General features: G+C 48.4%; 1 long non-coding RNA gene across 1 annotated transcript in view; it reads right to left on the bottom strand.

The window, feature by feature from the left end:
• Nucleotides 1–1,051: 1,051 nt before the first annotated feature.
• Nucleotides 1,052–14,393, bottom strand: part of LOC147666475 (uncharacterized) — a 57,450-nt gene continuing 44,108 nt past the window's right edge. The window contains exon 2 of the long non-coding RNA XR_015304766.1: nt 1,052–1,212. This is a non-coding gene — a long non-coding RNA (uncharacterized LOC147666475). The remainder of the gene's footprint in view (nt 1,213–14,393) is intronic.

Below are 14,393 nucleotides of genomic sequence, written 5' to 3'. Positions count from 1 at the left end.
ACTGCCAAACCAGGTTGTCTCCGAACCAGAACACAATATACCCCGAACCAGTTTTGCCCTGATTGAGCATCTTCAGTCGGGTATAGCTTGGGCTTAGTGACAAAATGAGCTAGGGACCAACATTCCACATCTGGGCATACCACTGACCACTTAGGGCGGCACATCAAACACACAAAAAGTGATGAGAGGATGCTTGCAATAAGTCTAACCACTGGCAATCACTTGGGGAGCATTCCAACCCATCGTCATTATGCCCACCATGCCAACTCAGATTAGACCTACCCATATGCAAGCCAGTCGTGACCCTGCTCCAATAGAAGCAGTACAGCCTGAAATGCCAAGCCAGGTCCTCTCTGAACTGGAACACAAGCAACTCAAGACCTGTTTTGCCCTGATTAGGGCTCTTCAGTCGGGTGTAGCTTGGTTACAATGGCACTGTGAGCAAGGGACCCACGGTTTAGGGAGGACGTGGCCTGGCAGTTCGTGCTGGACTGTTCCCATTGGAGCAGGGTCAAGACTGATTTGCATATGCCAGGGTCTAAACTGAGGTGACATGGTGTGCAAAATAACAACGGACTGGGATGTGGCCCGAGTAACTAACAGTGGGTGAGATTAATTTAAGCATTCCATTTATCACTTTTGTGTATACTCTACTGTGTTGCCCTAAATGGGAAGCGTATACACAGACCTGGGTCCCATTCAAACTGTCACATGGAATCAAGCTATACTTGACTGATGAGCCTTACCCAGGGCAAAACTGGTTCAGGATTGACTGTTCCCAATGGAAGGTCAAGGCTGATTTGAATATTTGCTTGGTGAGCAAAATAATGATGGACTGGGATATGGCCAGAGTAATTACCTGTAAATGTTATTAATTCAAGCATTCCATTCATCACTTTTTTGCGTACTTGAAAGGTAGATAATAGAAAAGGTATTAATGACCAACACTGGATGAACATGATTTGTTCTGTCTAATGTGTCCTCTTGAACGTCTTGTAGAATACACAGTACAACATATTATTATGGTAAAACAAACGTGAATACAAATTAATTGCAAAAAACAAATATTTTATTAAGCACAAGCATTTTCTTAAGATCTTTCTAATGCTATTAAAGGGGAGTTATGTTCACAGGGAACTTGAATTATGACATCACATGCTCCAGGACTCCCTGTCTGATGAGTTGTTCACATTTTCCTCTCGGTAGAAAATGCTGCGGGAGAAAAAGAAAAAAAATGGTTTAGAAAAAACATTGTTTACTTATCAACCTAACTCGGACATGAAAACATATTGTGGCATTCTTTACTTGCTTTTGTTTGTGACTTGTTTGCCAAATGCATATGCTTTGGAATTCTTAAGCTCACACTTACTGAAGTTTGCATGGGCGCCTGATCAATACAATTTAGCTCTGCACAGTTGAACACTGGCAGTAAGTTAATACACCATCCTTTGCGTTGCGCAATAGTAAAACTTTAGCATATGTGATCCAAAAGGCTTTAAAAGCTGAAAATGATATTCAAAAAGAAATAATTCATTACCTTCAGTAACGCCTTATCTGGTAGAAACTCTCTAGCCACAGATTCCTTACCTTAGAATTATCCCAAGATGTCAGACTGGATCTGGAAATTCTTCATCACAAGTACCCCTGCACGCTGTTAGGTGGCGTAATTTGGCTCTGCGTGGCATCATCTGCGCTGGAAGTGATGTCTGCAGTGTCTATACAGGCACCACCCACGTTTTGCAACTTTCCACCCCAGAAGCGAAGAGCCACGAAGTACACTGACTACTGGTGTGGAAAACTAGGGTCTTGAAAGGGGAAAGTCCTGTGCCTAGAAATCTGTTCGCAGAGCGGGGAGGATAAGTGGGTTAGTAAGGAATCTGTGGCTAGATAGAGGCGTTACAGAAGGAAGAAACTTATTCATCTGATAGACTTCTAGCCGCACATTCCTTACTTTAGAATAGATATCCAAGCAATACCTCCCGTGAGTTGGGCCAGCGAACCAATTTCACAGGACGAAGTACTGCAGGCCCGAATGGGCAAAGTGCCTATCCCGATGGACCGGACTGTCCAGGCAGTAATGTTTGGTAAACGTGTGCATTGAAGCTCACGTTGTGGGCTGGCAAATGTCCAGTAGCGGAACACCGTGAGTTAATGCAGTTGTTGCAGCTTTAGCTCTGGTGGAATGAGCATGAAAATCCTTAGGTGATTGCTTCTTAGCCAAAGTGTGGCAGATGTTGATATAGAGAATGATCCATCGAGAGACAGTCCTCTTCTGAGCAGACCGTCCTTTCTCCGCTTCGACATACCCCATGAAGAGTTGGTCATCAACTTGGAACCCTCGTATGTGGTCAAGATAGAACGACAACAATCTTTTTGGGTCTAGACGTTGAAGTCACTTCTCTTCTTTTGAGGGATGAGGTGGAGTGTAAAAAGTAGGCAAGAATGATGGTTTGGCCTACGTAAACTGGAGTGACCACTTTCGGAAGAAAGGAAGCTCTCGTACAAAGCACCCGTTTGTCTGGGTAGATGTTAAGATAAGGAGGCTTGGATAACAAGACCTGAAGCTCACTAACCCTCAGGGCAGATGTCATTGCTACCAGGAAGGCTGTCTTGATGGTAGGGAACCTGAGAAGACAGTTATGTAAAGGCTCAAACAGAGAGCACATCAGGACCCTCAGGAACAGATTAAAGTCCCACTGTGGCATAATGTAAAGAGAGTGAGGAAAAATATGTTGCAAACCATTCAAAAACCTATACACAATAGGCGATTGGAAAAGGGAAGGTTGGCCAGGCAACCAAAGAAAAGCAGAGATTGCAGAAATATATCCCTCAACAGTGACCAGAGCAGAGAAAGAGCTAACCTGAGAAAGGGGGGGGAAAGGGAATCAGTAGGGCTTCCCCTACACCATGCCACAAATTTTGCCCAATAGCTGGCCTAAACCGTCCTGGTGAGGGGACACCTGGCATCCAAGATAAGCATAATAGACTTCGGGCAGTTGAAAGCTGTCAACTGTCGCCGCTTAATATTCACGCAGGAAGGTGAAGCGTTGACAGGTTCAGATGGAGAATACTGCACTGCTGCTGCGACAGAAGATCCTCCCGAAGGGACAGCCTAATCGGAGAACATATGGCCATGTTCAACTGCTCGGGATACCAAACTCTTTGCGCCCAATCAGGAGCCACAAGGATGACTTGGGCCTGGTCATCCCTAATCTTCTTGAAAACTCTGTGCAGGAATGGTATGGGCGGAAAGGTGTACCGAAGGCTTGAGCTCCACTAGAGACAAAAAGTGTTTCTGAGCGAGAGGTGCCTTGGAAACTCCAGCACGCAGAATTGATGACATTGTGTTTTATTGTCGGTGGTGAACAGACCTAAACAAGGCTCGCTCCACTAAAAGACCCCTTGCACCAGTTACGGATGCAGACGCAATTCATGATCCGTGAGGCATCTTCGGCTGAGTTTGTCCGCTCTGCATACAGAGAACCCACCAGAGTATGTCCTGCTGTTCCAGCCATGTCCAGAGACACATGGCATCTTGAAAAGGGTCCATGTCCCCATCCTGTCCTGCTTGTTAATGTCCCACATGGCGGTGGTGCTGTCCCAGAACACTTGCACTAGCCTTTCTGAGTGGAGGGTAGAAAGGTTTTCAATGCCAATCAGATTGTTCAGAGCTCCAACAGGTTGATGTGGAGTCCGAATTCCTCCGAAGACCAGAGTCCTCTGATCGCCACATATCCCAGATGGCCGCTCCATCCATCTGCCACCACTGTCAGATCTGGTTGGGGAAGGGAGAGGGATCTGCCATTGTTCGTAAGCCACCAATGCAGGTCCTTTGCAGTTCCCTCCGAGATCTGGACCATGGAGAGATTTCCCTGATGCTGCGCCCACTGGATCTTCAGGACCCATTGCAGAGCCCGCAAATGCCAATGGGCAAGATTCAAACGCAGTATGCAGGAGGCTACGAGGCCCAGCAGACTCAGAGCCAATCTCACCGAAATCCAGGAAAGGGACTGAAACATCGGTATGAGAGCCTAAATTTCCTGGACTTGCCATTCGGGAGAATAGGCACGAAACTGCATTGTGTCCTGAACAGCTTCCATGAAAGGGAGCATCTGAGAGGGAGTCAGGTGTGACTTTGGTACATTGATAGTGAACCCCAGCGAATGCAGGTCCGACGTAGTCTGGAGGTGGGAGTCGACAACTTGGGGCGAGCCCGCCTTCAATAGTCAATCAGAAGATAGTGGAAGACTGTCAACCCTGATCTTTGCAGAGGAGCTGGAACCACCGCCATCACCTTGGTGAGCACCCAAGGAGCGCTGGTAAGGCCTAATAGGAGCACAGGGAACTGAAGTGCTTGTGGCTCACTGTGACCGTAGGTAACGCCTTTGAGCAGGCAGGATAGGAATGTGGAAATCAGTGCCCTGCAAGTCCAACACTACCATCCAGTTTCCCGGATTTAGGGCAGACAGGACCTGAGCAAGAGTGAGCATCTTGAATTTCTCAATCTTGAGGAAAATTACTATATTTTGTCTCTGAAAATCACACATACATAAAGCAAGGGCCTGATGACCGAGCATGCATTTCATCAGTGAATTCTAGATGTACGAGTTACTTACCTTCGGTAACGATGTATCTGGTAGAGACGATTCTAGCCTCCGATTCCTTCACGTAGAATTATCCCCAGGCGTGAGACTGGATCCGGAAAACTTTTGCCACAGCATCCCTGCGCGCCGGGGTGGGACGACACCATGCGACTTCACCCACGCGTCGTCCGCGTACGTGACGTGAGCGAGGCCACATAAGACCCACCCTGGCGCGCCTACGTCCGTTTTCTTCGGAGAACTTTTCTGCACCACTACGCGGAGCCACCAGACAAAAAACTGTGGGAGCATGGGTACAGTGTGCGAAAGAGTACAAAAAGGAGAGACAAACGACACCATAAAGAACAGTACAACACTGCAGTGTCCAAAGGCAGGGGCAGAATAAAGAACAGAGCAGAGCCCTGAGCAGTGAGCACATAAGACAGCCTTTCCCCTGAAACAAGGAACATGCGTAAAAAGCCATGATACACGTTACAGGCCCACTATCCCCATCCAGAAATAAGGAAGGGGAGCCAGTCCCAAGACAGACAGAAACACAAACCTCCAAGCCATCCCAGCATAGAGGGCAACCTCCCCCCCGTACCTCCCCCGCCCCCCCCCCCCCCCCCCCCCAGGAATAAGGGCAAGGCCTAGCTAGATGAACCCTATTCGGAGGTAAGCAGAGGGGCCAGGACCCTCAGTAGCAACAGGAAGGGAAGGGAGGGGAGGACAGAGATGGAAGGTAAACCCCCCCAAACCTGGAGTAAGCAGAGCAGCGGGACACAGAAGCACCGTAACCCCATCCTCCAAGGAACCAAGAGGAGGAATGAACCGCGACCAGACGGAGCCACCAGACAGGAACAAAAGAAGGTACTCACAGGAGACATAGCCCCCCACCCAGGAGGCGAGTACCGAAGACCAACCCAAGGGTCCTCGCAGGAAGGGAGGGCCATGAAGGAATCTGCGGCTAGAATCGTCCCTACCTAATACATCGTTACCGAAGTAACTCGTACATCTGATAGACTACTAGCCGCAGATTCCTTCACGTAGAATAGATACCCTAGCAACACCCACGGGGAAGGAGGGTCTGCTAAACGACCCTACCAGCCTGGACGGAACAGAAGGTCCCACAAGGAACCAGATCTGCGGGCCAGAAGAGAAACTTCATCCCCGCCAGGCAATAGGAACCCCCACAAAGGGAACACCACCGACCCCAGAGGGTGTATGAGGAAAGGGAGACTGAAGAGGCCCATACCCTCACAGCAGAAGAACCAAGGGCAAGGCTAGAGAGGCCGAAGCACCTAACTCCATTACAAGGCAACAGAGCTTCCATCCAATGCCAAGACAGGAAGAGGAGGAAGAAGAAGAAGAAGAAGCCTAGAGAGCCCAAGGAAAAGAGGGAAAGTGACGCGAGCCCCTCCAGATGGAAGGTAACAGGCCAGCCAGGACAGTGCCAACAGTTATAAGCCGCCAAAAGCAGGAAGAACAGCCTGGCCTTAGAAAGACCGGGCAGTCTACGCCTGACAAGGGAGCACTCAGACTCACCCAAGCCCTCAATATAGGAGCAGGAAGGTGAGAAAATGCCAGGCCACAATATCACAAGGGGCCGCACACACGACCTCAAGAAGCAAAAGCAACATACAGAAACCCCATGGAGAACCGGCACCCGAATGCGACCAGAACTCCCTAGCAGAGTGCAAGCTATATAACAGCTACCACTACCCCACATAGGGTACGTTAAGTCCCAAGATATGGGAACCCTCTTTGGAAGACCTTCCGCAGCAGAGGAAAAAATAAAAGGGCCACGGGGAAAAACACCCCCGCAGAAGGCTTGACAAGCAGCCCAAGAAAAGCAGAAGGACTGAACTCAGGGCTAAGTCTGTGCAACAACTCCATCAAATTACACACAAATAGTCCACAAAGGGCCGTCCAGCAGCCAACAATGCCAAAGTCCCAAGGAGGACTCAATGGCCAGAAAGCACACTCAACAGTCAGAACAAGCGGCCTAAGAAGGCCCAGAACCAGCCTGACTCAGCAGTCACTGAGGAGGGGAAGGACGAGGAGGATGAGGTGGAGGAGGACGAAGCCCTGCCAGGAACGTTTGGATGGCGAAGTCAGTCAGGGTATGGAACAACAGGCTGCCATCAAACAGAAGATCAATGAACCGCTCCCGAATATTTTCAGGGAACATGCCTCCCGAAGCCAAGCATGGCGACGGAGGGCGACTGAAGAAGCCATGGCCCGGCCCAGCACCTCCGAGATGTCTAGAGCGGATCGGAGAATAAACGCTGTTAGCTCCGGGCCATCCACAGCATGATGCCGTAAGTCCATCTGGACCGTCTTTTGGGAGGCTGCGGATTCCAGGGACGCAGCCGAGTCCCACAAACAAGAGGAGGCCCTAGCCAAAACACACAAGGTGTTAAGGTCCCGCAGGGCAGCGCTGGTCGAGACGAAAATGTTTCGCCCCCAGATGCCGGTGCAGAAGGTGGTGACGCACCGTATCCCCTGAGGCGGGACGCCTCCAAGCCCCCGTAAGGGAAGAAAGGAGCGAACCCTCAAAGGGAAGTAAGATCTCCCTTCCACCAGAGCCCTGGTGGAGAACCTCCAAGAGGTGGTCCGCCGGAAAGTGGGCAACCGGGTCACCCATGCGCAGAATGCCCACGGACGTGGACATTGCGTGAGCAAAGGCCGCACCCACCTCCGTAGGGCCTCGCGGTGGAGAAAGTAGCTCCTCCGTGGGCGACGGCCGCAAACTAAGGCGGCCGTCCCCGAAGCCAAGCAGGACGGGCAAGGGCCAGACTTGGAAGTCAGAAGGAGCTGAGGAATGAGGGACCTGCCGCTCTTCTGACAAACACCTCTGCCTCAGGAATGGCGGGGAGTCGCCCTTCGATGACGCTGGTGAAAAAGATACCAAGCGGCGACCAGTCTCCTGGGACGATGCGACATCTAGTTTTCTCTGCCGCCGAATCTTCACTTTCTTGGTTCCAAAGTATTAAGGTTGGGTAACCTCGGGCGGATTAGGCTGCTGGTTATTGAGCAACCGAATATTCCTCACAGCAATTTGAAGCTGTTATACGGTGTTGGTGACGTATTTTAAATTTTTTCGAGGTCTCTACTCGTACAGGAGCGGGGACAGAATGCTTATATTGATTGAGTAACCGCCCCAGATCCATTAAGAACGCAGCAGATCTGTAATGATTTAATACTCGCATACCTTGTACAGGATTGCACAGAAGTCCTTTGGCTGGCTGATATAAAATACCCAGTTTGGTGCTCTGTGTGGTTACACTGTTGGTCTGTTAGGAATAAACTAGGATCCTGTTGGGATATCATTTTATTACACTGGGAACTTGTTTTGGGAATACACAGCGGTACTCGGACAAATATGGTTCTGTACGCATAGACGTTTTTTGATGATCCTATCTTTCTAGCTGACATTGGAGCAAATATTACCAGTGCTCATGCCTTGAGAAAGTCTTAGAGAAAGACGAAACACGTGTCGGCAAACCGTGTGCTGGAAGTTCTTTAAATTTTTCATATACAAATAAAGGATTGGTGAAACAAGAAGAAGATTGACCTATCTGGATCTTTGTTCTCTGGATTAGTGTTATTGACTTTTTTCTTTTCATTGTCCAGTAGAGGGTTTTATTGATACCCGAGGAAGCGATAATTAGAGCTCAGACTAAATAGAAACTGAATGGTGTGCTTAAAATAGCCCTAATTTTGTGTGTACAGTCTCCGGGGAGGACGACACCAATATACAGCCTGCCTTCGGAGAATACGGAGCGTCCGAAGACGAATCCGCAGCACGACTCCTGTGCGGAGCCGTAGAGTCCGCCGCCTGAGGCAGATTGTCGGCACCACCGGACAGGGTTCCTCCAATTCACACTGCATCGGGGACTGGAGTGGAGACGGACTGGCCCTCGGGAGGTGCCAGAGCAACGCCGACTCGACCCCCGCCGATGCAGCCGCCTGACAGGACCACCTTGTCAAAGGACCGGGAGGCAGAGACGCCATGGCCTAAAGGAGGTGCCCTGGAGCATTCCAGCCAGCTCTCGAGGCTTGCTGTCATTGGGCGGTCATGTTCATTAGCAGTACAAACATTTTAGGTTCTACTCACAAGGTCTGGCTTAAGGGCAGCTGTAGTCTTTGTGACCATTTCCACAGATGGCCGGAACTTTTCACACTTCCAGAAGACGTGGTGACGGCGAAGCCTGTGGTCACCACCAAGGGCAGCAATCTTTCACTCTTCCTCACCCCCCACAATGGCTTCTTAACTGCTAATTTCCCATTCACAGCACTACCCAAAGTAGGGGACAAGAATAGATTCTTCATACCTGGCTGGGAAATCCATCCCATCAGATCAGTAGGTGCTCCAAATAGTTCAAATAGGTATACCCAGCCATTCATTTCACCCCTATCAAGACCTTTTTATTTGTTTAGCTCTCAAAACTGTGTTCTGTGGCCTTCTCGGTCTTTTTTTCGGTGTTGTGTTGTGTGTACCTTGTCAAAGCGCCAGGAAGCCCCTTCGCTGGGGCAGCTGTGCGCGGTATAAGTATAAATAACATAACATAACATAACATCCCATTGCATCCTATCTGTTCCTACTCAAGTGCCAGGAGGTCCATGCTGTTATCTTTCTGCAGGCCAAGTTTCTTTTGGTCAAAGGAGCTGTCGAGAAGGTACCAGATTCAGAAACAATTGGTGTTACTGCTGCTAATTTCTGCTGCCTAAGGTGAACGGAGGGGTCGCGTCAATTTTCAATTTCTACCTCAGAATGCTTTCCTATGAAAGGGCAATTCAAAATGTTCACACTAGCCCTGCATATGGCTGCTCTGGATCGCAGTAATGGATAGAATCATTGGACTTACAGGTCGTCTAGTTTCATGTACCCATCATGCAGTCCTAAATATGCTATCTCTGTTCATGGAGGGGTTGGAACATTTTCAATTTGTCATTCTACCCTAGGATCTCACTGCATCCCTTCGGGTGTCTACGAAGATAACGGAGGTGGTTGCAGCCCACTGTTGTAGGTCATACCTCTATGACTGGCTGCTCAAGGTGGGCTTTCCACAGTTAGTTGCGCACTACCAAAGAACCACCATCGCTCTTTCTTCCCTGTGGTTTCAATCAGCGAACTGAAGTCCCATCAGACTTCAAAGCCTTTTCCATCCTTGCAGTGAGCCCAGGATATCAAGTCTACGATCCCAATGATTTGGGCTCAGTTCTGGGGGCAGTGGCTGGTCTCAATGACATTAGTTTTGAGACTTCTTGAACTGCTGGACTCGAGCATTCCCCTGGTCCCTTGTGAATGCTGGCACAAACAGCAAACAGCACTGGCGTGAAACCTTCCTTTCAACTAGGAGCAGCTCTGGGGCTGTCTGCTGGACAGTATCTGCATCTTGAAAGAGACAGCCCATGATCATTGGTTGTGGCAGGTGAAAATCAAATAGCCATGTGGTAAGGCCAGACTTCCTGTCCAACCCAGAGAGCACGGCGATGACTGATGCATTAACTATGGGTTGGGGCAGTCATCTGGTTGAGATGGAGTTCAGGGGCCTGTGATCCTCAGTTGAAGGAAAGATCCACATCAGTCTTCTAGAGCTACGTGTCTTCCGGCTGACTCTGAAAGCTTTTTCCCCGCTCATCAGATAGAGGGTGGTACAGGTCTTGATAGACAACATGTCCGCCATGTGTCTAACAGGAAGTCTCTGAATGAAAGGGTGAAAGAGCTCAGAAGATGTCAACTGACAGATAATAAATGGCATCTTTGCAGGTGGGGGTGCGGTGGGGGGGGGGGGTGGTATGACATTTTCGACTACGGGTGTGCCACTGCTGAGAACACTGTGTCAAGACTACCGTGCACTGCATTTCATGCTGAGAGGGTCCCCAAGGGACGCATGCTGCCTGCAGTGGGGTGCAGGACTTCGGTACACATTTCCAATGTAGTGTCTTCTGCTGGCGTTCTGAGGAAAGTTAGGGATAGACTGGGCACAAGTCATCCCTATAGCAATGGACTGGCCAGGAGAGTGTGGTATCCTCATCTGTTCAGCCTGAGCATTTGCCCTCAATCAGTCTGCCCCTCCTGGAGGGCTGCTGTCTAAGCAACATGAGAGGGTCCTATACCTGAATCTCCACATCCATTCTTGGAGATTGAGTAGTGACAACGAAACAATTTTGAATTGCCTGCTGAAGCAGTGGATATGATTCTAGTGGTTAGGTGCTCCACAACGAAATCCCTCTATTCGGGGTGCTGGGATAAGTAGGGCCCGGGCCTTGAGTCCCTGCATTTCAAACTATCAGATCTTCTCTTGTTTGTTTTAACTTTGGTCCAGCGAGGCATTACGGTGGGCACAGTTCAAGCAAACATGTTGGCAGGAGTGGCTGCTACAGGACGGGGGTGGTGAGGCGGGGGAGGGGGGAGTCACAGGGGACAAAAGGATGGGGGTTTGAGGGAATGAAAAAAAAAGACAAAAAATAGACTTACCTGGAACGGCCAGCTGCCGCCTCTCCTCTGTCCTCTTCTGTCTTCCTATCTCATGTCCCAACCAACAGCCGGAAGCACCCGGGCGCACAGCTCCCCTGATCCAATCACAACGCTGCAATGCAGAGTTGTGATTGGTATGAGCACCGTGTTTCGGCGCTGAGATGGGGACAAGGAGCCTGTCCATTTTCCTCACCAGGCTGTGGGTGTGGGGAACATGCAAAGTGTGTATGACTGTTTGGCCGACACAAAAGGGTCGGTCAAACAATCATGAGCAATGATAGAATGCAAACTACTCTTCCCCCAGCTCTGTCCAGGCCTGCCCCACCACTGACTGCAATAGGAAAAATTAAATGATAATAAAGTTCCGTGATTATCATCGAATTTTTCCTTTAGAGCATTGGGGCGGCACTCCTCCGCCCTAGCGGAGGAGCAGTCACTGCATGTTGGCTTTCTTTGCCTTTTTACGTTTGCCTGAGCAACCTTCTTTATTCAATTACCTACTGTGAAGATGTTCTTAAAAGGTTTAACACAAATGTTTCTGCCAAGCCTTTCTTTATGCCCCGATGGGATCTTGACTTGGTCCTCAAGTTTCTAATTTGCATGGTACTCAAGCTCATGCACACATTTCCCTACAGCCAATTCTGGGCCACAGAACAACAGCCGGGTGTCCTGTTTTGGACCTAGCTTTGGGACAGTAAAGTAACATGGGCTATTATGGCAACACCTTTTTCTCTGAGCTGGGCTTCAAATGTCCTTCTGATTCCAAAGTGAATACAAGGAACTTCTTTCAGAAGGCCACATCTGAGGAGCACTGTCAATAGAACTATTCCACCTTAAGAAATAACTTTGTCCTGTCCGTGCTGGGCAAACTTTATATGGCAGTTCCAAGAAAGAGGTGGCAGGCATCACATGGTAATGGGTATGTATGTAGGGGGCTTTAATCTATCTCCAGGCAACTCAAATCTGAAAGTCGCAGATTGTTTTGGGAGAAATGTATTAAACCCCAGACAACTCAGACACCCGTAGCTATACCCTAGCAGATCTGAAAGACTATTTTCCCTGGTGGTGTAGGTCAGTCTTCTATTCAGGCAGTGCTCTGGCCTAGGTGTTGACTGTGTACAGACAACAGACAAGAATGAACCTACTTAGTTAGGCCTTCCAAGTGGTCGCTCCAAGGAAAGGGAGCAAAAATGTTCCTCATCCTTGATTGCCATGAAGTGGGTTCCTGCCACTGACACAATTCATGCCTTAGCCTTCATGAACAAATCACACACTGATATACATACAAATATTTTCAGCATGCCCTGCCATCTGTTCAGTTCAGAATATTACACTTTTTTCCTTCACCTAAGTGCGTTCAGTTTGATGACACATTATTTCTCCTCAGAAAACCATAATTCACCTGTCATTTTTATGTTCAAAATTCACACAATTTGCTTTGAAATTAGGCAAACATTTCTGGAAAATTACGTAAAATTACATAAATCCAAATCCATCATACAGAGCTATATTTTAGTGTGAAATGAGTCCATGTGTCAATTTTTAGAGCAATAAATGCACAATACACACAATTTCCACAAACAACAGTTGCTCGTGTTTGCGTTGTGCCCATATCATAATTTTGTCACGAACGGAAGCGTATTTCAGCGACATGGTGTAATTTCAGGAATTTCGTATAACCGGCGTAAAAACTAAATTCCCGAAATTAAATTGGTGTACTTTACATTTTGCCTGGGCCTAGTTTTCATCTGCCATTAGGTTTGGATGAATTTTGAGTGCTCCATTAAAGCAGTGCATCATGAGAAATTCTAAAACCAGAGGACAGGGGAACCAACGACTAACACCATGGTACCAAGCACACCATTCAGCTCCCATTGAGTTGGAATCACGCTTAAGAGTCTGAAGACAGGTCGTATGAAAATTACTGGTGTTGGGAAGGTTATGGAAAACGTTGCATTTAAATTATATCTCAGTTGCATGAGCAATTCCAGCATCATGTCTGTAACCGCTGTTAACCGGGGGACAACATAAAAAGCACCTGTTCAAAGTGGACACCTTTTGTTCCAAAAAGACTAACTATCTTGCACTGAGGAGACATTAGGTGGTCGCACTACGCCCTCATGCAGTTCCTAGATTCTGCGGAGTCTGCACCCTATGTGGGCAGTAAAAATGTTAAAGGAGTCTAATTCAGCAAACACTTTTTGGGTGGAAGTTGGGGGGTAGAGGGGCGTATGGAAGCCTGACAGGAACGGTGCCTGATAACTCTGTCTCCTTAGGATTTTGACTCCAGGGACCAAGGTTGTCCCCTGCTCCCGCGAAGCAAGCACCCAAAACTAAGACCACATTGCAAATGCAGGAGTTGACTGATGGACAGATACAAGACTCCCAAACTTGAAAGGAAACTGTCCACATAATGCAAAGGACTATCCCTGCGGGCTTCAGGCTCAAAAGAAATACCTGAAGTAACTATCTCACAGGTGGATACTCGATCAACCCATAGATTCCTTACCTATAGAACAACTTCAGAATTCAGACTGGATCTGAAAGCTTCAAAGCCCTCATGTCACCAGTAGGGGTGCTGGCTTTGTTAGGACGCTGAAAGTGGTGTCACGTGAGATCACCGAAGCCATATAGCACCCGCCCAAACTATTTCTCCAAACCTTTGAGAGGAATGGACAGGCTAACATCGATAAAGTATTGCAGTATCAAAATATAAACTGGGATCTTATTAACTTTCCCTCTAAAACGTCATCAAACGGGGAGGTGGGTGGTTCAGGTAAATAGAGTATGCACTAGAATGACCCTTACTACAGGCAAGTAACTTTTTCTTCTGATGAATACTTCTGTTCTACAGGAGCGGGATCTGAAAATAGATCCCAGAGCAGTATCCAGACCGTAGAGGAGGTTTGATGGATGGTTAGACAAGAAAATCCTACAAAACAGATCTAGCAAAGTGGCCACCTTCATGCACTTCGAAATCAAGGCAATAATGTTTGGAGGAGGTGCGTAGTGACACCCATGTCGCTGCCCTGAAGATGTCCACAACGGAAAAAAATCTGGCTAGGGCAGACGTGGTGACTTGGGCCATGGTAGAATACGCTCTGATCCCTTCCAGAGGTTCTTTCATGGTCAAGGCGTACGTAGTCTTAATGAAGAGGATAATCCATCTTGAAAGGGTTTGTTTCTGCACTGCTTTGCCTTTTGTGGGACCACAGTATCCGACGAAGAGCTGCTCATCCAGTCCTATGTCTTTGGTTGGGCCCAGTTAGTAATGGACCACGAGCTAGGATTCTACCTCTGCAACCCGCTCCTCCTCCTTAGTGCTG

The sequence above is a fragment of the Lissotriton vulgaris genome, unplaced genomic scaffold (genome assembly GCF_964263255.1).
Source record: "Lissotriton vulgaris unplaced genomic scaffold, aLisVul1.2 SCAFFOLD_2723, whole genome shotgun sequence".
Taxonomy (NCBI): domain Eukaryota; kingdom Metazoa; phylum Chordata; class Amphibia; order Caudata; family Salamandridae; genus Lissotriton; species Lissotriton vulgaris.
The sequence above is the reverse complement of the archived record's forward strand: the minus strand, read 5'-3'. Positions and strand labels throughout refer to the sequence as shown.